Genomic DNA, 24,002 nt, shown 5'->3' with positions numbered 1-24,002 from the left:
ACTGGAGTAAAAAAAAAAATTACACGCAAATAATCGTGATAATAATAACTATTATTTGTATAGTTCATTAAGGCTTTATCAGGTTCTTTAAGGCTAATATTTCATTTTATCCTCAGAAGAACTCTGGGAGGGAGGTGCTATTATTATCTCCATTTGACGGATGTAGAATAAAGCCCAGAAAGGTTAAGTGCTCAGGGTCTCAGAGTCAGTAAATGTCCTAGGTAGGATTTGAACTCCGGTCATTTTGACTTCAAGTACCTAACCACATAATCACCAAGTTGCTAGTGAGAAAGAGGTGTGGTTAGACAAGAGTTAAGAAAAAAGATAGAAGCTTAATTTGTATCAAATATATGTCATGATATATATAAAAGATAACACAACGCTCATCTTTCTTTACATCGATTGCCAGATTGTGTCCAGAATGAGGGACATAATAGTACAATTGTACTTAGTCTTAATCAATGAAACTGCCAATGATCAGAGCACATCTGAACTACTGTGTTCAATTCTGGATGTTATATAACAGAACATATCTCAAACTTGTAGTGAAACCAAAATAAGACTATATACATACATATACATACATACATACATACATATATATATATATATATATATATGTTTTATATCAATGTTAATGATGGTAGTGATGATGATGTATTTGTTTTAGAAAGGATTCTTGCTGAGGTCTTAATACTTGTGACCCTGGCCAAGTTATGTGGCCTTAAGCAAGTTATGCATCTTGGACCTCAGCTGCGTGTTGGATTAAGGAAACCTCTGATGTATCTCATTATTCTGAGATTCTGTGAAGATTATAGTGTTATGTTAACTTATGTATTTGAAATAGCTTCCTCTTGATTCTAAGTCTGTGCATCCTGGAATCCCTCCAAGGAATTTTAGAGCTAGAATGAACACAGATAATATCTAGTTCAACTCCCTCATTTTACACAGGGGGAAACTAAGAAGCAGAGGGATTAACTGGAATGTACAAGGCCACACAGTTAGCAAATAGTCTTTCCAATACACGAAGCTTTCTTTCCATAGGATGATCAAAAGCAGTTTGGCACAGTGGGAAAAAATGAATGGGACTTCTAATCCAAAGGAATAGGCATGAATACCAACTCTGCAATTTAGTAGCCATGCAACTCCAGCCAAGTGATTTGGCTGACTTATCAGTAAAGTAGGTAAACTGTTTATATACAAATCTGTAACTATCATGGGATAAATGGAACTTGACGTAAAATTAGAACATGGTTGGGGATGCTCCTTCCTGAGCTGGGGGCATACTCCTGTATTTCTTCCCCATGACTAACAACATCCCTGCATCTGACCAATCTTCCCTGAAACTTCCCTCAACCCTCACTGCTTACTCACAGTACCCAAGGGACTGTGAGCCAAGACTCACTGGGAGATGTACCATGCCTTTTGAAGAATCCACAGGAGGATTAACTTCAGTTCTCTTTCCCACTACACTCCCCCTTCTACCAACCCTTAAAAATAATTTATCCTAAACACATTTTAAACAATTTATACCTTTACTTGCATATTGAAAAAGAAGCCTACTTGCAATGGAAAGAAAACTAGGCTTGGAGTCAAGAAGATCTTGGGTTTCAATTACATCTTTTATATTATTAGTTGTATAAGTATGGGAAACTCATTGAACTTCTTTGACTTAGCTGCAAGGTTAATATTTAGGGAATAATTAATTAATCAAAGCCCTAAAATGAGAGCGAATGTGTAGAGAACATCAAAGTATGGGAATAGGTCAAGTTGGGGGGGGGGAGAGGGAGAAGGGACCATAAAAGTACCAGCAAATGATTGTACAAGGATTTTTTTATGTAGAAGTGTAATTTTATTGATTGAATTTCATAAACAAGATATAAAGAAAATGGAAAACAACTTCATTTTACGACATAATGCACAAACCTGCCTTTTGCTTCAAGGGATATACTGGATAATAAAATTTGAAGAAGTACAAGGCAGCTATAGGAACCTTTTGGAGGCAGATAACTAACTATACTATAGAAAGTTGTCTAATGAAAGGGAATAAATATCTATTTTTTTTTTTTTGCTGGACAATGGGGGTTAAGTGACTTGCCCAGGGTCACACAGCTAGTAAGTCAAGTGTCTGAGGCCAGATCTGAACTCAGGTCCTCCTGACTCCAGGGCCGGTGCTCTATCCACTGCGCCACCTAGCCGCCCCCATAAATATCTATTTTCAATTAAAAATAAAAATTTAAGAATACTTATTAATCTTTATTCCTTAAAAATGTCATTATTCCTGTCATTTTTCTTATTTACTGCATTTGTGACTTTAGAATCCTAGAATGCCAATCTAGCTAGAAGAGACTGTTAATGACAATGTGTGGACTGAGAGGTTAAATCACTTTCCCAACATCAGATAGCCCTCTCTTTTCTTTTTTGTTCTTTCCCCCTTTTTTTTTTTTTGCAGGTCAATGAGGGTTAAGTGACTTGCCCAGGGTCACACAGCTAGTAAGTGTTGAGTGTCTGAGGCCAGATTTGAATTCAGGTCCTCCTGAATCTAGGGCTGGTGCTTTATCCACTGTGCCACAAAGCTGCCCCCTGGTCTCTCTTTTCTAAAGCCATTTTTTTCCTCCAAAGCATACAACCATTAATAGATAAAATTCCAGGGAAAGAGTGCACCCCTCAAATGACACTGAATAGGCAACCTGTTATTTTGTCTACTTGTAGAGCCAGAAGGGTTGTGAGATGGTCTGTTTATTTTGGCTACCTCAACCCATCTCTAATAGGGTATATGAAAGTATATCTATGAAATCTTTTGGGGGATACATAATGACTCAAAAATCAAGGAGAAGAAAGTAGAGGATCACAAAATTTTAGCTCAACATACACATTAAAATTAAGTTTAAATCACCCGAAAGAACTTTACTTCCTTTATTTTATTATTTCCCATTTATCTAAAACTATTTAATTTCATCCACAAAGGCTGTAAAGTAATAAAAGCCACTTTTCTAAAAGCTGAAAAAATCTTTTAAGCTATTCAAATGTACATTTCAGATGTATGTTTGAGAATTAAACTTAAAGAATATATGATGTCCTGGGAACTTCTAGGCTAATGATTCATACTTGAACTCAATTCTCTTTGAAATAATGACTAAAACCACTCAAAAATTGTTTTCAATATGCTAATCCTAGTTAAAAGTTTCTTCTTTTTGAACTTATAAAGGCAGCAGTTGTAAAAGAATCTTAACTTACCTAGACAATACCTGATTTTATAAAATACTACATAGATTTTTTTTTATCACCCATTACTTCTGGGGGAAGGAAGAGAGGAGCAAGAATAGTCTAGGCTAGTATTGTCTAAAGAGATGGGATCATAGGCAATGTCAGAGGCAATCTGGTCCAACTTCCAACTCTCTACTCCTGCTTTGTCAGATTCAGGAAGTTAGGGACAGAGAATTTATTAGTCCAAGTTCATAAGTGCAGTAAATAAAAGAGAGAGGATGTGAATCACAGCCCATTGTCTCTTTCCCCACTACCACCATATCACATAAGAAGTGTGAAAAAAGCCATAATGTATTAATAATGTAATACACCCATAAAATGGATTATGGGGATTCTGATGGGTGTTAACTGAATGAATACCATGAAAAAGATGCCCTTTTGTAAATATCACAATATTTTTACCTACTATAACAGCATAATTTCTAATTTTATAAATTCCAAAGTCATACCAGAACCACTAAATTAGGGAAAAGCTACATGATATTCCAATAATAATAATATATTTTTTAAAATAAACATTTTATTTATAGTTTTGAGTTCCAAATTTTATCCCTCTTTTCTTTCCCTCCCTGAGGTGGTAAGCAATCAGATATGGGTTATACATGTGCAATTATGTAAAACATTACCATAACAATATATTTTTTAAGAATAAAAATTAATGAGTCAATGTTGTGAACTTTTCCTTTAGCAATTTAAAAGAAATTTTCTCTTTCATTACACAACTTTCTGTATTTATGATTAGTATCTATATTAGTTTGAACTTTACTTTCAATCAACTGTAACTAGTGATTGTATTTTTCAACAAATTTTAATTGGGCATCAGAAGGGCAAATTTGCAAAATGTAACCTAGAGTTTGTTAATGGACAGTATTAAAAACATAGCCCCATCCCTCAATTGAGGATATAATTCCTAGGTACATGTTTGAAAACTATAAACCTTAATTAATTACATAATTACTTTAATAAAAAATCTCAAAATTCTACCCTTTACATGGGGGAAATTACAGTCAATTCATTTCTAGAAATATTATGCTCATAACTAACATTGATAGCAAGGGTATTTTGACTAATTCATTCAACAAACATGTATTAAATAGTTAACATGTGCAGACTACTGTTATAGGTATGTGTGTGTGTGTGTGTGTAGGGTGGTGGAAGTTGAAGAGAGGTCTTACAAAGTTAAGATATGGTATTGGTTCATCTAAACATGATCCAAATAAAGGCCAGGTAGAATTTGTGTGTATGGTTTCCAAGGAATTGCATATTATCATTTATGGAACAACCACCAAACTAAGGTCAAGATTTTGTAAGAGAAGTCTTCCAGGATTAAGAAATGAAGAATTCTTCTATTATTTGCTCCCTTTTCCCACCAAAATGCATTCAACTGTCACGATGCAAATGCTTGTAAGAAGAAACCTGCTTTAGACAATTTTCTACTGAAATAAAAACTTGAACTTAGATATCATGGACTTTTTTTTACTATCTAGTAAAGAGTAAGTTATAGACACAAATAATTATAAAGTACAATACATAATAAAGCATAAAGTATTTAATACTTCTTTAACACAAAAATTTTTATGAGACCTGATGGGAAATGTCATTCTTGTCTAGGGAATCATTAAATTCACATCTTTTTTGTTTGTTTGTTTCCAATCTAGTTGGCACTGAGACTTAATTCAAATATCTATTTGTTGATGGTTGACTATACTTAGGTGTTCAGTGTATGGACAAGGAACACAAATTTTACATGAACATCTGTACCAAAGCAATGACACTGGCATCATTAGTATCATCCCCTATTAACTGAACTACAGGCCTAGCCATGAAGAAGCCATTGATAGATATACTGAAGTGTAAGCTAGAAGAATGAGTAGCACATATTAGTCATTTAAGGTGTAGGGGTGAAGGAAATTGTGGACTGCAGATGATTAGGCTCTTGGGAAGACAGATTCTAGAGTATACCTCTGCTTAAACAAGCCAACATGTTCAATTAGTGGTATAGCATAGTCATAGTGGAAAAATCCCAGAAAATGTAGTCTGGTCTTCACTCTATCACTAACTAGCTGTGGAAGTTTAGCTCCTTCACTTAACTTGTCTGGTCCTAAGTTTCATCTTCAAAATGTGAGAGTTTAACTGAGTGTTCTCTAAGATACTTTCCATATTCTGATAGTTCAGCTACATTATTTAAAAAGTGTTTCCTAGAAAATAATTTTTGGTTATGGTGATTTGTTACTTTCAAAAATGGAGTACTGCCTAATGAAAAGACACAAAGATATTTTCAGAGGACATTTTGGATATTAATAACTGACATTCAGGGGCAGTTAAGTGGCGCAGTGGATAAAGCACCGGCCCTGGATTCAGCAGGACCGGAGTTCAAATCCGGCCTCAGACACTTGACACTTACTAGCTGTGTGACCCTGGGCAAGTCACTTAACCCCAATTGCCACACAAAAAACAAACAAAAAAAACAAAAAACAACAACAACAACAAAAACCCCACCGGCATTTATATAGTGTTTTAAGGTTTGGAAAACAGCTTTCTTTACATGTAATCTCATTTGATCTTCATATACACTCTTTTGGGGGGGGCAATGAGGGTTAAGGGACTTGCCCTGGGTCACACAGCTAGTAAGGGTCTGAGGCCGAATTTGAACTCAAATTCTCCTGAATCCAGGGCTGGTACTTTATCTAAGGCACCACCCAGTTGCTCCCATATATAAGCTCTTTTAAAATAGCAACAAGATTTTCCTAGTGAAAAAAAAACACTTTGGCTTAAAGGCCAATAAGTCCATGTTTTCAAAGAAAAACAAATTCTACTCTTTAATGAATTCTTTCTAAATGTTTTCTTTAAGGATATAACTTTCATTGAGAATATGCTAAAATGCTTCTTTTGGAAGCAATTTTGCATAGCGGACAGAGTGTTTCACTGGCATTCAGAAGAACCTGGGTTCAAATACTATCTTACAAGATAGTGTGACTGGATAAATAGTTCATCCTCACTCAGTGTCAGTTTCCATACATGTAAAGTGAGACTAATAATCTCTGTACTGCTACTAACCCTCATAGGATTGTTATGAAGCTTTTGACATTCTATGTTTGTGGCGGATAGGCATAAGTATGTGGAAAAAGTGGAAGGGTAGCTAGGTGGCACAGTGGATAAAGTACCAGCCCTGGATTCAGGAGGACCTGAGTTCAAATTTGGCCTCAGACACTTGACACTTACTAGCTGTGTAAGCCTGGGCAAGTCACTCAATGGCCCTCAAAAAAAAAAAGAAAGAAAAGAAAAAGTGGAAAGAAATTGCAATAGAGTGATGAAAGAACCTATTTTTTTCATCAATTAGGAAAAAAGCAATCTGTTATAATCCAGCACATTTTGATCAATGAACAAAATTCTCCTTAAAACTTTGACTTCAGGTCAAAAATACAACAGATTTCATTTTACTTTTTCTAAAGAAAGAAAATATTTCCATTTTAAGGTTAATATCCAAATAGAAATTGCAGTTTATCTATATATAATTCATGCTTTGCAACCCAGACGTGAATTCCACAAAAAAGAGAGAGAGAGAAATCATTCATTATATTATCTGGCCTCTTACTTCACATCACTTTTTATATTTTGGTCTCTATTTCATGCCATCTTTGGAAGCAGAGGCACATTTTAAACTATATGTTACACTCCAGTGATTCCAACTTAACCTAGAGTACATCTCTTTCCAATTATTTTAAAAGAAAAACTTCAGGAAGAAACAGCATGTGATAATCATGAGAACTTGAAGATAATGACAGCACAAGACCCTTTCATGCTGTTTATGAACATGTACTGGTTAAACAGAAGCTGATCATTAAAAAAGTCAGTAGAGAAAATTCCCTAAATCACAAAGTATGCACGAGAAGAAAGGTGCTATTCTTGCCTTTAAAATTATATGGGTTGTCTTTTCTGGGCTTATTCTAAATAACATGACAAAATTATAGAATCATAGATTCAGAGCTAGAAGACATCATATAACTTGGGATTATGGATTGAGGTTAGTGACACCCCCAGAAAAGATCCAGTACAAACCCCTTATTTAACATATGAGGAAAACTAGGTCTATATTAGGTAAATGTCTTGCCTGTTATAACATTGGCTCTTAGTGGCAAAGCCAAGTCCTTGGACTCCAAATACAATACACTTCACACTATACCATGCTGCCTGTTCATCTTATTGCTCAAATGTCTAAGATGCTCAAAAAACCTGTGATTTTAGAACAGACTTTGGATCTGCTATTTTTTGAAAACGGTTGACTTATATCCAGTTTATTCTCTGTATATCTTACATATACAAAGTTGTTTATATGTTATCTCCCTTATTTAAATGTAAACTACTTGAGGGTGGTGACTGACTTTTGCTTTTATATTCCCAGTAAATTAACAGAATACCTTGAATATTATAAGCACTTAATAAATGCTCCTTGACTTGTCATCAAAGAATCTCTAGGTCAGATCTGAATATTATTCTACTATAAGACCAGGGATGGATGCCCTGCCAACTCTAATGATAAGAATACAGAAAAAAAGACCTTTACAAAAATGGTGACAAAGCAATATTTAGTGACAGAGAAATTTGTAAGGGTTAAGAAAAACTTTTTGTAAAAACACCCAACCTATTTTCCCATTAAAAAAGCAACTTGTCTTTTTTTTCAGGGCAAAGAGGATTAAGTGACTTGCCCAGGGTCACACAGCTAATAAGTGTAAAGTGTCTGAGTCTGGATTTGAACTCAGGGCCTCCTGAATCCAGGGCCAGTGCTTTATTGTCTTGTGGTCATAATAATGTATTTGAAAAGATTCCTAAGAAATTAATCAGGTCAGCAAAGGTTGAATTTATATGGCACAAGAACCCAACTTCTGGCAGGTTACTTGCTCAGTTATGACAGCAAGGGCATAATAGGGGATCAGCAAATCAGCAATAAGAGGTTTTATTAAGTCACAACAGCAAAATAACTAAAATAACTAGAATAGAAATAAGATCTTTACTTACTCAGACTTCACAATCCAGTCCAATAAATACCTTTTTGACCTGCTAAAAATAAGGTTGGGTTTTTTTGCCCATATCTAGAAATGTGGAATATTTTAGAAGTTCTTAAGTTTCTCAACTATGAGTGCCATACACTGAACAGAGAAAGCCAGGATTTGCTCAATCAGATTCTTAAAAACAAACAAACAAAAAACCAACCAAACAAAAAACAAACCTTTCTACATTCTGAGGTTTTTGTTTTTCCTTTTCAAAGTGCAGCTGGGATATGGAAAACTTGCATTTTGGATTTTCTAATTCCATAGTTTGAAATTTGAGTTCAGCAATTATGTTTTAAAGTTAAGTACTTAAATTCTCATCTATTAAGTGGAATTAAATGAAAAAAATGAGAAGGCCAAAAAAAGTAGAAAGATTAAGCCTTATTTGTGGATTCAGATAAGGAGCTAAATGAGAGCTCTCTTAATTTAGTGCCACACTAGACAAAGATTTTATTTCAGGTGAATAAACAGAGAAATTCTTCAGCCCCACCTCTTTCCTCTTATCTGACTCTTAACCCAGTGCTAAATGGAAATCATGGAAAAGAAATAATCATTCGCAACAACAAAGATAGGGATTGATCTACAATTCAATGAATAAGCTGCTGTCAATCATACATTAATTTATTAAAAAAAGTTCTGGATTCATGTTACTTTGGTGAATAGAGGTTCTCTGACAGAGAAATTTCATTTTGTGATCCCAATTGATAGAGGCATGAAATTTTCTCTGCATCAGTCTTACAGATCTTCCTTTGAATTGAGTTCGTTAACCTCATCTCAAAATTCCAATGTCTCCTTCTCTAATGGTTCTCTCTACAATACCACATTCTTTCTGTTTAAAAGATCTTAGTCACAGTGCCTCAAAAATTGCATTGATAGACTCATGACACAATTTAAAATCACCAATTGTATGAAAAACGATTCAATAAGATTCATCATTGTGGAATTTACAATGCCATGTGTCATTTTATCTATTATGGATACATCCTTTGATTGTAATTGCCTGATCCTATGTATTCTTTGTGATTCAACCAGAAAAAATACAAAATAGTTCTATTCCATGACTGCTAAATAAGGAATTATTAAAGATGTTGCCATCAGAGTTTATAGATAACTACCGAATAGTGAAGATATAAATTGATAAATTTGATAAATTAGAGAGTAGCAGAAATCAAGGACTGATCAAGCAACAGATGTAAGGTTGACACTTCTAGTTAAATCTATCCCTCTTTTTCTTTCTGATTTGATGACTATAAAGAGACAAAGAAAACCCTTAAATTCAGTTTATACTGAATGCATTTTATAGCACAAAATGGGAGAAAAATGAATTATTTTCATAAAGATCAAGATGACCACATTTAATAGTTTTGTTCCTACCAGAATTTCTAAAATTCAAAATAAGAACTTTTAGTTTAAAAAAAAAGACAATTCTGAATTCATTATTAAAGTTTTCAGTATGCAGTGCCATAAAGATATATCACAAGGATTATCTTGCCTTCTGATCTAAGAGGATTATGGGATAAATGATTCACAATCCACTCCAGTAAAATGAAATTGAGTTTTAAGAGAAGGCTGTGATTGCTTACAATATCAATATCTCATCTTGGTAAAGGGAAGGGGAGTGCATATGTCTAACAGAAGTGTGTGTGCACGATAGATTAACTTTATGGCAGTGATATAACCATTATTTTTTTCTAAATGACTTACTGTTCACTTTATGAATTCAGGGATCTCTTATTCTTTATCCTCTTTCTTCAGTGTTGCACGTTCCTAAAAAGAAAAACAACATTTAAAGATGTTAGCTGAAGAAAACACATCTTTACAATAATTTCAAGATTTTTTTCCTTGTATAACTGGCTTTTTATATTAAAGTATATCTTTAGCTACAGAGAACCACTCTTCCCCCCATCTCCAGGGAAATATTATAAGTGGGAAATTTGTACATATGTGTATAAACACACACACACATATATATATACATATATGTGCATACTAATATATATCTATGTATATATCAATGTGAATTACCTATTTTAAGTTTAGTAAATGTTTGATCAATAACTTTTCTACAGAGTAATTATAGCCTTTGAACAAAGATATTATAAAAGTATTAGTTACCTTGAGGTGGAATATGCTATTATGGGGCACAATAACTCAATTCCATAAATTAACTTACTCTGCATCTCATATGGCCTCTAAAATTTGACATTTTTAAACTTGACTAGTGAATATCTGAATATACAATCATTTATACATTTCCCAAAGCAGCTGAATTCTCCCAGTTGGATGTGTAGAACACAACTTAATTCTCTGGAGAAATTCTGAAGCATGGAGATTTTCTTTTAAAGTTACATTTAGCCTTTTCAATAGAAGAATCTAAAATGACTATTCAGACACCGACAAAAAAAGCAAACCTACAAGATATTGCCTTTTTAAATCTGGTTAATAATTAATGTGGCAAACCCTTTCCATTCCTTCAATCCATTCTATCTATGTATTGTTCCAGGGGTAATCCACAAAGCCCACACATTGGACTTTCAGAAATTTCTGCTCATTCATTAAAAAACAAAACATTTATGAAACATTCTTATACATAAAAAACAATAAAAGTAAAATATAAAACATGAAACACTTATATAAAACACTGTAAAGACACAAATACACAAATAGCCATAATATTAAATAAGCATAACATATAACATAAACATAAAATGATAGTTCTAAGGAACTATCTAAGTTCATTTAAAGCTATAGAGATCAGAGAATGTTCTTTGAAGGGGAGTCTTTGAGATATATCTTAAAGAAAAGGATAAAATATGTGATAGATACATGCAAATTTTGATTTTAGAATACCAGCTGTACAAGCACAAGGTGGGAGAGATGGCATGTGACAACATGCCATGTGAAAAATAATCTTAGTGAATTTACAAGCTCTACATGAGCCAACAGCATGATATGGTACCCCAAAAAGCCAATATAATGTTTAGCTGCATTAATAGACAACATCTGAACAAATGAAGGCAATCCAACAAACATTCAGGCACTTACAAAGTGTGAAGCACAGTGCCAAATGCTGGAATCCAAATGCAGTCAAAAAGAAAGAAAACCCTTGACCTCAAGGAGCTTATATTCTAACGAAAAAAGACAATACATGAAGGCATAAAGGAAGCTGAAAAGATGGAAGGGGAAGAACATAATTGGAGAAAGTCAGAAAAGGAGTTCACAGAGAAATGAAGGACTGGACATGAATGGTCTGGATACTTCTTAAAATGGATTTCTCCCCCCCAAAAAAACCCCTACTGATCCGAAGAAGGAGCCACAGGGGAAGAATGATCTTCCAGGGCAAGAAGGCTGCTATATAATGGTGGAGAAAGAAATCCAAAAAGCCAGGATTAGAGCTAAAGAAGTAAGAAGGAGTGAACATGGCTGGCCTGGGTACTTTCCTTAAAATGAAGGTTCTGGAAAGGAGAACCAGGGAGGCACTATTTTTGTAGTACACTCTCCTGGTCAAGTAACATTGGCCATGGAATGCCCACTTCTTCTTGTTCAATTTTAGCACAGATACTGGTTGACTGGGATGTTGCTAGAGGATGGTTATCAGGACACTAGAGGAGTGAAGTATATGCCATACAAGGTGCTAGACATATTTAACCAGGAGAAGAGAAGACAGAAAGGATGAGAGTGTTAGTTGTCTTTGATTTTGAAGTAAGGTCATATAGTAGGCACATTAGTCTTGCTCTACTTGATTCTAAGGAACAGAAATTGGAATGACTGGTGGAATTGTTTGCAGACAGGAAGAATCAGACTTGATTGAAAGGGGGAAAAAACCTTCCTCAAAATTATGAAAAAGCGGAATGGACTCAGAGGTGGTGGGTTATACTTTCTGGAAGTTTTCATGTGGAGGCTGGATGGATAATTTGCTAGTAATATTTCTTAGGGGATTCCCATTTAAGTACTAGTTGTACCCCAATATTTCCTTGATATAAAATGTTTATATGTAGTTATTTGCAGGTTGACTACCCCAAATAGAATGAGATCTCCTTGACATCAGGGTTTTTTGTTTTGATTTTTTTTTCTTTAAATCCCTAGGGCTCAGCAAAGTACACTGCACATTGTAGGAACTTAATAAGTGGTCTCCCACTGAATGAGATTACACTACTCTGTAAATGGATGATTGTACACAAGTGTTTGGGTGAATCAATGTTCATCTTTTTCTTTGATATATTATTTTCCAAATATGTAACTCTCATAAGTTAGGGAAGAGAGGGACTTATTTGGAGAAGTAAGAGGAAATAAACTATTAAAAGAAATTAAAAGAAAGAAGGTGGGAAAGACACTGTTAGGTAGAGGCAAACCAAGGGAACAGTAACTAGAGAGAGAGAGAGATAGAAGTAGTGGTGATCATGGGTAGGGTGAGCTAAAAAGTTTTGAATGATGATTAACATTTATTTTTTCAGCACAGAATAGTTTGATGGGGAGAACATATGGGGAAAGAAAAAAGAGTCTTTCTTATCCCTTGGAAAAAAATATTTTATTACCCTGGCCACCAGAGTTGTAACCAAGGTAGGGCAATCAGAACTTTGTTCCAGGGCAACAACATTTAGTGGAGGCTGATAGCATCTGCTGTACTTCAGTAGCTTAGAAACAACTGAGCTTAGCCCCAGGGTAGCAAAAATAATTAGTTCAACTGAGAAGCTAACAGATGGTATATACTTCCTCTACCCCAGGTGAGCACCTCCTTGAGGGAGCTTTTTATTTACTACAGGCATAAAAAGAGTTAGTTGCAATAATTCTGAGTGCCACCATTACCAAACAAATAATGAGATTTCTGAAGTGTCACCATCTTCAATTCCTGTGGAAATTCCCCATAATTTGATTTTCCTCCTTCCCTCAACCATAACTCCCAAATAGAGAATAACAGTTGTTTCAAACTGGGATAAGAAAATGCTCATTTTGACCTTAAATAAACAAGGCTGTTTGAGGGAAAGGGGAAAAAACCCTTAACCAACACATCCTGCAGCTAAAAGGTTGACTCTGAGTGAGAATAATTAGAATAAACTATTCTGTATCACCTGTTGCACTCTCTTTTAAGATTATGTGACATTTAAAGGGTAAGGACAATTCATTATGACACATGGGTAAACATAATAGCTTTTAAGGCCTTTGGTTCTAAGTTGGCACCAACAGCAGAAGTGGAATCATTACACTAAGATACAACATAAGAGGCTTTTGTGACAGTTAATGTACCTGTTCACCCTGTGAAGGGTATTTGGGGGACATGAACTCTTATACCCCAACTTCCTCAGGTCCGAAATTAGTTAGTTAAGGGCTGGAATCCAACATAACACACTTTGTTTTTATTTTTATTTATTTATGTTTTAATTTATTATTATTTTTTTTTTGCAGGACAATGAGGATTAAGTGACTTGCCCAGGGTCACACAGCTAGTAAGTGTCAAGTGTCTGAGGCTGGATTTGAACTCAGGTCCTCCTGAATCCAGAGCTGGTGCTTTATCCAATGTGCCACCTAGCTGCCCCCACCATAACCCACTTTAAAAGGATACCATGTCAAAGTTATCATTTAGAGCAGGAAAAGTGAAGTCCTCCTCAAATATCAATACAGTAAATCCTTCTAATGTGATAAAGAAATCAATAATTTTTAAATTTGGTTTGACATGACATCAATTCATTGTAAATGTAATAATAATATTGTGTACATATGCTATTATTTGTGTATACATAATAAATATACATATATTTGGATGTATATTTTATTATAGAAAAATGTTTATATATTTATATATATGTATGTACACACACTATCTATATGCACATCTATACCTATACCCTTTACCTATATCATCTCTTTCCCTGTATGTATGTATGTATGTGTGTGTATATATATATATGTATATGTATGCATGTAACTGAATAATTGACTATTCTTAGATTCCTTTCTAGGTAGGCAGAGATATGTAAAGATAGAGTAAAACATTTTAAAGAAAATACAAATAATAAATTTTTAAAAGATATTGATAATTGGCATACAGTGGTACTTTTAGAAGTTCTGATGAAACTTTAGAATTGTTTTCTACAGGGGCTCTGAAATGTTTAAGTCCCAAGAGTCTTAGTTACTGTCTCATATGTATTTTGCAGAATTTCTCTGAAGTGACAGCTTCATTTCCAAAGCTTCATTTGATTTATCTGTTTCATGATGGGGCTTGCAAGGCCTGACTTCATGTCAGTGTTTCTTGAAAGTCAGTTTTCTAGTAAAACCAACTAGAAGTTGTGATATTAAAAAAATACAACTATATACCAAACTGCTTCTTAGAATGTTCTCATTCTATTACCCATCTTATATACAAATGTACACATACATATATGTGTATGTATATCATCATTGCATTTCCCATAAAATACTGACACATCATTTATTTTTTTAAAAACCCATACCTCTCTATACATTGAGGCTCTGAGCAACCATATTAAATTAGTAAACCTGGCATGCTTTAGTCCAGCCAAGCTGGACCTCTTAGTGTTTCTCTTCCGTGTCCTTCCAATCTGTTATCTCTGTCTTTGAAAGTGCTGTTCCTCATGTCTGGAATGCCCTTCCTCTTAACTTTATCTTATGGAATACATTGTTACCTTCAAGCCTTAGCTAAAAAAAGATTTCCTGCATGAGGCTTTCCCTAGTCCCCCAGGTGTTCCTTCCTGCTCAGTACCTGTTTTATATTACTTGTAAATAACAACAACAAAAACAATAGCTAGGATTTATACAGTGCTTTAAGGTTTGCAAATGCTTTACAAATCTTATTTCTTCTGGTCCTCATATAACCCTATGAGCTAAGTGCTATGATTATTTCCATTTCACAGATGAGGATGAAGGAGAGTAAGTGGTTTGCCTAGGGTCCTATAGCTGCTAGTTAGCATCCATGGCAGGATTTGAACTCAGGTTGTCCTGCTCCAAAGCTGGCACTCTATCCACTTAGCGATTTAGCTGCTATATAGGCATTTTGTCTCCCTTAAAAGAACATAAGCTCCTTAAGGTCAGAGACTAATTTTTTTCATGTTTGTTCCTCCCAGTGCCTGGCAATAACAGATGCTGAACAAATTTTTGTTGATTGATTGCACCCCTTCCTTGTAAAAAAAATCCCATGTAATGAAGCCCTCTCTAAAGTCAATTTTTTAAAGGCTTCCATTTAAAAATGAAGAAAAAAATCATGCTCTTATAATTAATATATTAAGACTTAGCAAGGGACTACTTTTCCAAAGGGATAAGGTCAAGTAATTAAACATTTTTCAGGACTTGCAAGGCCATCTTTTGGGAGTTTATTTCATTTCTCTTTTACATGGGAATCTATCAAAAGGATGGATCGGTAGGCTGGCTCTAGTTTAGGAAGCAAATAGCTATTTCCTCCATTTGCTCACTGAATATAAATGTTCAGACGATTTCCCCATTTGCCACAGAATCACCGGAACTTATAATTATTTTTTCTTTATTCAAGAGAGATCTGTAACAATAACTAGGCTTACCTCACACCTCTGAAATTCAGGTGCCTTTGAAATCATGTAGTTCATAGTGTTGGTGTGGCACAGACTGTATCCATCAGGGTCACAATGCCTTTTTATGAGTTTGCATAACAATATTTTTATTGTGAATTTACTTAGATCTTCATATTTTTCATAAAATACCATACATATCTATTGTCAATAAAGCAGATGGAGCCTTAAAATTCCCATTCCTAGCCTTAGAACCAGACCCAACACAGAAATAACAGAAAATTACTCTGAGACTCAGGGATTATTGATGTTTCTACAGTAGCTAAGATGTAAACCTCTGATACCTAGAAGTTCAAATCATAATTCTGTTTGCAGAATTAATCATCAAATGCGGTACGTCATTGGAGGTTTACAAATATTTTTGTTTTTGTTTTTTTCTGAAAATTTCAACAAATTAAATAACTTCATTATTTTGCATTCATATTGTTTAATAACAAAACCTTGTTCTTTAAAAAAAATAAAAATTATTTTTAAAGGGACACAAAAATTGATGCTCACAACCAAACTTTCCTTTTAAACATTTCAGTCACTTCATTTTAATTGAATTATTGATTTTAGCTGAACTTTAAATAAGTCACAACACAGAGCTAAAGATCTGTTTATCATTGGATTTCCAGCACACACAGAGTGCCTATATGATCACCACTTAGAAGCCCAATCCCTTTAGACCCAGATGGACTGCTATGGTAACAGAATCATAAGTACCACGTTTGTCAGTAACAATAACAAGAAAAAATGTAAATTATTGATGAACTCAGAGTTGCCTCTCTTGGACACTCCTTGATTGAGATACCAGACCTCCTGGTTTGAGCACTGCCTCACGAAGTGAGCCAATTCCTCGGCCCAGGTGGCATTAATCCAGAGGGATTTCATTAAATCTTTTGGCTTAAATTCTTATTCTTAGAACAGCAGTCAGCAGGCAGAGATTACATTAAAAGCAGGTCCTATTCAGGTCATTACTGGCTGAACTTAGGCCTTTAATCACAAAACAAACCTTGGATTTCTATATTGCTAAACAATGGGGTTACAATGAAATGTGCCTGCGTTATTTCTTATGAACATTAGTAAGAGTACAAAGCATTTTCAAATTTAATCACTGTGAACAATGGTGATGTTCTTCAGGTTCAATAGTGATGATATTAGGAGTAGAAAAAAATTCAAACAATTAAAATTATGAAGAAACCAGTGTTATTCTGAAAATAATATACTCACCATCTATACTGAAACAGGTGGACACAGTGAGAAATATGGAAAAGAATGGACCATAAAATTCTTTGAAAAGTTAGGGAGATGTGTTGAGTGCATCATATGTTGTGCCTCATAATGTCCTGTGAGCTTCTTTGTTTATCAACTGAAAACCAATTAGGAGGGTTAAGTCTGGGAAAATCTCCTCAACAAGGCAAAGGCAAATATATACTCACAAGGCCTGAAATAAAAGAAATGAGAAGGGTGTGTGTGTGTGTGTGTGTGCGCGCGTGTGTGTACGTTTATGTCTGTGTAGGAATTCATTTCTATATGACAATATGGTCTCCTATAATGGAAAATACTAAATTATTCACCACCTCTTCATTTCTTATCTGTCAGACACAATTATGACATGCTACTTAATGTTTCCAAGTTGATATGATCTTAACCCATCCTATCACTGACCAGTTGGCACTAAGGTAAAAATAAATGCCCATTTAGAAGGGGGAAAGGATGACCCTGCCTATATTTTTTAGCAGCTCCAAAGAAAGAGATTTGAACAAGCTGTCAACTCAAAGCAATGAGAAATGGACCAAAGGAAAGATTTTGATTTTATTGCCATTTCCAAGAAAAATCTTAATAAGGGGAAAACAGTCACCACCACAAGGAGTCAGAAAACCTTCCAGAAAATACAAACAAATAATTAATCTTTGAACCAAGGGAAAAGACATGGTAGTTGAGGGCAACATGAGTTTAGAGTGTATTTGTGAAATATTACAGAAGGTAACTGTATCACCTTACAAAATAGTGAAAAGCAATGGAAGAGGAATAAGTCTGTAGCTGAGAACTTGACTTGAGAAGCAAATAAGCCAGATCATTGAAAGGATATCTATTTATATTACAAATGAAATAATAAGGAGGTCAATATGTTATTGACAGGGGGTGCAAAATGGAACAGATCAATTTCATCAGTCAAAATAGTGGAAAGACACATGTATACTACAAGACATCAGCACCTAAAGTGTACTTTGAGGACTAATGTACCTTATAGAATTATTACCTCAATTGAGCGCAGACATACTAGCGCACTAAGTGTCATGGAAGATATTCTGTGTAGAGATCAAATGGAAGAAGAATGCCCAAGGGCTATATGAAGGTTTTCCAAATGCTCTATGCAGATGATCTTGTACTAATTATATCAAATTCCAGCTTATTAAAGAGTCTCCTAAATGAAAGCCACTGCAGAGTAAAAGGGTATGGCATGACTATTCATCCTGGACAAAGTAAATGGATGCACAACACACATTGACCAGAGTATGATAAATCCATATATAGGAGTTCAGGTCTCTATTCCTGGCTCTATGATAAACTAGTTCCATGAAACTGAGTAAAAATCACTTCACCCCTGTGTATCTACATTTATTCATGTCTAAAAAAGGTGGAAAGAAGGGTGAGAACAGGTCCTCTGTTTCCATGATTCTTTTAGTGCTAAATGTTCCTGTAAATAACACAAAGTACTCCTAGGGTACAAAGCCCAATTATGAATTCCACTGAAAGAGATATTGGGGGGGGGAATGTAAAGGATCATTAATACAGTAACAAAAATCATTAAAACAGTATAAACCCATAGAGGAGATATTAAAAGACAAAAACATATAGAGTACAGATTAATGAACAAAACAAAAATGGAAGAACATTCAAAAGCGACTTAATGTTCTTTTTAAAATATATTGTTGGGGACAGCTAGGTGGTACAGTGGGTAAAGCACCAGCCCTGAATTCAGGAGGACTTGAGTTCAAATCCGGCCTCAGACACTTGCCACTTAATAGCGTTATGACCCTGGGCAAGTCACATAACAATCATTGTGCTGCAAAAATAAATAAGTAAAATTAAAATAAATAAAAAACATACTGTTAATACTAAGATGATTAAGCAGAAAAGATCATAGAAACATTAATATAATTCTTCTGTTGCAGTAAAGAAGAGTTAGCATTCAACTATTTCAGTCTGAGACTATATATTTTATGGGGAAGACAGTATATTCATGGGGAGAATGCCCAAAGTAATCCAAGAGTTGCTTAAAAAAAAAAAGAGCTGGATTTATATAGTGCTTGAAGGTTTGCAAAACATCTGTGGGTTCTCTCATTTAATCCTCAAAATAACACCGGTTAGTCACAATTAATTTCCTAATTTTGCTGATGAGGAAACTGAGGCTGAAAGAGGGTAAGCAGGGCAGCTAGATGGCGTAGTGGATAGAGCACTGGCCTCGGCGTCAGGAGGATCTGAATTAAAGTCGGGCCTCAGACATTTGACACTTACTGGCTCTGTGACCCTGGGCAAATAACTTAACGCCAATTGCCTTACAAAAAAAAAAAAAGAAAAGAAAAAAAAAAAGAGGGTAAACAACTTGACCATCTAGCTTACACAATGAATAAGTGTCTCAGGTAGGATTTGAACTCAGACATTCCTAATTCCTTTACATCTGTCATATTACCCATTTACTTAAAAATAAGACTTATTAGGGTAGATATGATAGTTAGCTTTCCTAATTTGTAGGAAGTGTTCCTCAAGTATTGGAATTAAAGCTCAGTCCAAGTTATCATTTTTTTCAGAACTTATTACTTTTAGTCTTTCTTCTACTCCCAACTAGGAAAATCTTCTCTAGGGAACCAGTCCAATATCAGTCATTTACCACATAGCATAAATGTTTCCTTTCCATGGTAGTGGCAGGTTGTGTTTTTTTTTTTTTTAATTTTTGCAGGGCAATGAGGGTTAAGTGACTTGCTCAGGGTCACACAGCAAGTTAAGAGTCAAGTGTCTGATGCTGCATTTGAACTCGGGTACTCCTGAATCCAAGGCCGGTGCTTTATCCACTGCTCCACCTAGCCACCCCCAGGTTGTGTTTTAAGACTAACAAATGGGGCGGCTAGGTGGCGCAGTGGATAAAGCACCAGCCCTGAATTCAGGAGTACCTGAGTTCAAATCTGGCTTAAGACACTTGACACTTACTAGCTGTGTGACCCTGGGCAAGTCATTTAACCCCCATTGCCCTGCAAAAAAAAAAAAAAAAGACTAACAAGTGATTGATTATAGAATGAAAATTATTTATCTTGTTAGCACAACTTCATGTGTCACCAACACGATGGAGGGTATTTTAGGAGTCAAGGGAGATACTACTGGGGAAGCTGACATCATTACATAGGTAGCCTCCAGCCTCCTATTCTGTACTGCTACATTTGGCCCTTTGAAAGAGCACATTTTTTTTTAATTTCCTTCAGTGTGACACAGTCGTACACATACCCACATGACTCTTAGATAGGGACAGGAATAAGAACTGAAACTGTGATTTCACTGGTATAGGGAAACCTATTTTACTGATGAGCAAATAGGCAGGTTAAAGTGAAGCAATTTGCTGAAGGTCACATAAGTATCTGAGCCCAGATTTGAACTTCAATCCAGTACTCGACATACTACACAGATTCCTCTACAAAGGTAGAATATTGTTTTTTGCTATTTTTAGCAAACATATCAGAATTCATGTAGTCCAATGACTTCATTCTCAAGATGTTGCCATTGTGCAAAATTTTTTGACCCCTTGTAATTTCACACTTTTTGGAAGAACCCATTTTTGAGTCATGCATGAGTATTGTAATTAGAGATTCAGAAAATGGGATTGTTAGGATTGGGTTTTGATTTGGAATAGACCTCAGAGTCCAATTCTTTCATTTTACAGATGAGGAAACAGAGGTACAGAAAGATTAGGTCCATACCATAGGATCCAAGTGGCTGTTGTGAAATTTGAACTTAGGCCTTTCTGACTTCTGTGTTCAGGGCTCCATTCCCTACATCATGCTGAAACTGCCTTAACAGATGGTTTGTGAATTCAAGACCATCTGCCTCATTGCTTGTGGTCATACTTCCTTGTGGATCAAAAGTATATATTTACACAAATTCATGTGGTTTATTTATTTATTACTGAACTTGTGATTGTTGGGAAAAGGAAATCTCAGGGAGAAAACTTCCATCACCAATGCACATTGACACTGGCTTGGCAACTTAGTTTTAGACTCACAAATTCCACTTATAACTCTTCCAACCTGCATCTGATGCCCTGATTTCAACTCTATGGAATGAAATTCAATTTCCCAGATAATCTCATCAATTCTAAAATCACCACCATACTGTTAACTCAAGCACTGACTTCAGCTTCTTCTCCTCTCTGACTAGAGGACAGATTACCAAATTTCCTCCCAATGCCTTCCTTTATAGATGGCAGTTATTAGACATTCTGACTTACTCCACTTCATAGCTACTGCTCTGCCTGGTTTCAACTCCACAGAATGCGAATCCTCTTCCCCACTCCAGCTTCCTGCCTCCTTTAGTGTGCTGTCTCTTTCCCCTCCCCCCAATTAGATTGTAAATTCCTTTAGGATGGGGAGTCTTTTTTGTTTAAAACTGTATCCTTACTACTTAGCACAGTGCCCTCCACATAGGTGCTTAATAAATGTTTACTGCATTGGATTGCATTGAGAGTTACCTAGGACTCTGAAAGGATCTGAACAAGTTCTTCATAACTTCAGAGCCAACACAATTCACTATGGCCCACTGCCTCCTATAAGTCATGGTATTATGTAAAATATGGAAAAAGAGAAGTCTTGAGGAGTTAAAGACATGCCTTCATTTCACATGTCCCTGTCAAATAAGTTCTAAGTTCCATATTGGCAGTAGGTGTTTAAAAAGATAGCTAATTAATTAAAGAAAAAAAGAGGCATTTTTCAAATACAACCACTGCACAAGTGTTTCAAAATACAGGGTTTCTTCAGCTGTCATAGCCCTTGGAACAAGAGGAATCGGATTTTTTTAAAAAAATTATAATTAGCTGCCCATTATCTGTTTAATGGGTGTCAAAGATCTGCTCAGATCTTTTAATGAGACCAAACTTCCTTCTATTAGAGAAACTAATCTTTAAAGTACTAACACTCTTCCAGGGGTGCTATATGGTTGTGAATCATGGTATACTACAATTTCAGGGGAGAAAAATCAAGGTAACCAAAAGTCAATAAAAAGGTGGACATGAATGGGTAATAACATGCTGTCAACAATAAATTTGAAAATAGAAAAATCAGTTACATAAGCAAAACCAACAATGAGTTTGAGAAAGAAAAATCAGTTACATAATCAAAATAAAGTCCAGAAAAAGAGTAGTAGTTTGGTGTTTAGCAGTGGCTTCAAACTCAAACAGAAACAGGGACTACTAACCCATATATAAGGATCCCTTCTGGTTCTATATTTACTTAGAAAAACACATATTGACATTATCTATGTTGGACTGTTTTTTTATTTTTATTTAAAAAAATTTTTTGTTCTACTGTTTTTTTTAAAAAAATAATTGTCAAATATTTCCCAATTATATTTTAATCTAGCTCTTGATATAGGTCACATGGGCCATGTTCTTTCTGTTTGTTCATTTTGTTTTGTTTTTTTTTGGACACCTCTGGGTGTAGCAGAATAGAGACCTTTCCTGGGAGCCAGGAAGAGCTGAGTTCAAGACCTGACAGTTACATACTGGTTATATGATCCTAAATTAAATTTGTCAGCTCTCAGTGTCCCATACTTCCATCTGTATTCAATTACCATAAGTTCTTTCTCTGTAGATGAATTGCATTTTTTCATAAGTCCTTCAGAGGCATGCACTGCTGAGAAAAATGAAATCATTTGCAGCAGATCATCCTATAATATTGCTGTTATTTTGTATACAGTACATTTTGCTTTGCTTCAGCTCATGTAAGACTTTCCAGGTTTTTTCTGATAGGATCCTGCTCATCTTATTTTTTTATATAGTAGACTACATTTATATAGTACTTTAAAGGGAGATTTCCTTACAAAACACCCATGAGGTTGATGATTGCAACAATTATAGCCAACATCTATATATTACCATATACCAGACAAATAATTTTCTCCACAATAGCCAGGCAAATGAAGTACTACCATCATCATCATCATCATCATCATCATCATCATCATCATCATCATCATCATCATCATCATCATCATCATCATCATCATCATACATTGGTCTAGCCTGGGAGCAATGAGTTTTTGGTTTGAATATTTTTATGACTGCATTTCAATACAATTTATTTCTTTTTCATCCTGTTTTATTTTGTGGATTCTAAAATAGTACTGTAAGGCATCCATAGGCCTCATCAAATAGCCGGAGAGATGCACAAAAAAGGTGAAGAACCCCTAGTCCGATACTATAAATTGTAGAGAAGATGCCAAACTCCATTGGTAGAAGGAGTTTCTTGACCTGTGAGTTATCTACAACCAAGGAAATTTAAAGGTTTAGCCTTTATCTCACCATTCTGGTCATCTAATAAGGACAAGAGGCAACAGATGGCCAGCACCGGTGTTACACTGACATCTGTGAAATATTAAAGGAACAGGAGGAAGTGCACTGGGTTGGTCTATCCATGAGGATTTCCAGAAAGGTGTGGATGAGAAAAACAATCATCAGTGGATGGAGGTGTGTGGATATTGTGCCAGTTCAGTGTCATGAAATATACATCATCATAAAAAATGAAGTTTAATTAGCTAAAAGGACTATTTTCTTAAAGCCATTTTTTTTTCTTTCTTCTTTCTCTCTCTCTCTCTTTTTTTGCAGTTAAGTGTCACAGTGGATAGAGTGCCAAGCCTGGAGTCAAAAAAGACTCATCTTCCTGAATTTATATGTGGCCTCAGACAATGACTAACTGCGTCACCCTGGGCAAGTCCTTTAAACCCATCTGTCTCAGTTCTTCCTCTGTAAAATGAGCTGGAGAAGGAAATGGCAAACCACTCCATTATCTTTGCCAAGGAAACCTCAAACGTGGTCACAAAGAGTAGGACACGATTGAAACAACTGAACAAGAACAACACAATTTTTTTCTAAGCTCATCACTAA

The 24,002-nt window shown here is 35.2% G+C and overlaps 1 protein-coding gene across 4 annotated transcripts in view; it reads right to left on the bottom strand.

Moving 5' to 3' along the window:
* The window catches only part of SYT1 (synaptotagmin 1), a 755,577-nt gene that overhangs the window by 497,320 nt on the left and 234,255 nt on the right, over window positions 1–24,002 (bottom strand). For all 4 annotated transcript variants that reach the window (XM_043966329.1, XM_043966326.1, XM_043966327.1 and 1 more), the window contains one exon: window positions 10,020–10,082. The gene's annotated coding sequence lies outside the window, so the exon portion shown is untranslated. The remainder of the gene's footprint in view (window positions 1–10,019; window positions 10,083–24,002) is intronic.

Source organism: Dromiciops gliroides, chromosome 5, assembly GCF_019393635.1.
Source record: "Dromiciops gliroides isolate mDroGli1 chromosome 5, mDroGli1.pri, whole genome shotgun sequence".
Classification (NCBI taxonomy): Eukaryota; Metazoa; Chordata; class Mammalia; order Microbiotheria; family Microbiotheriidae; genus Dromiciops; species Dromiciops gliroides.
The sequence above is the reverse complement of the archived record's forward strand: the minus strand, read 5'-3'. Positions and strand labels throughout refer to the sequence as shown.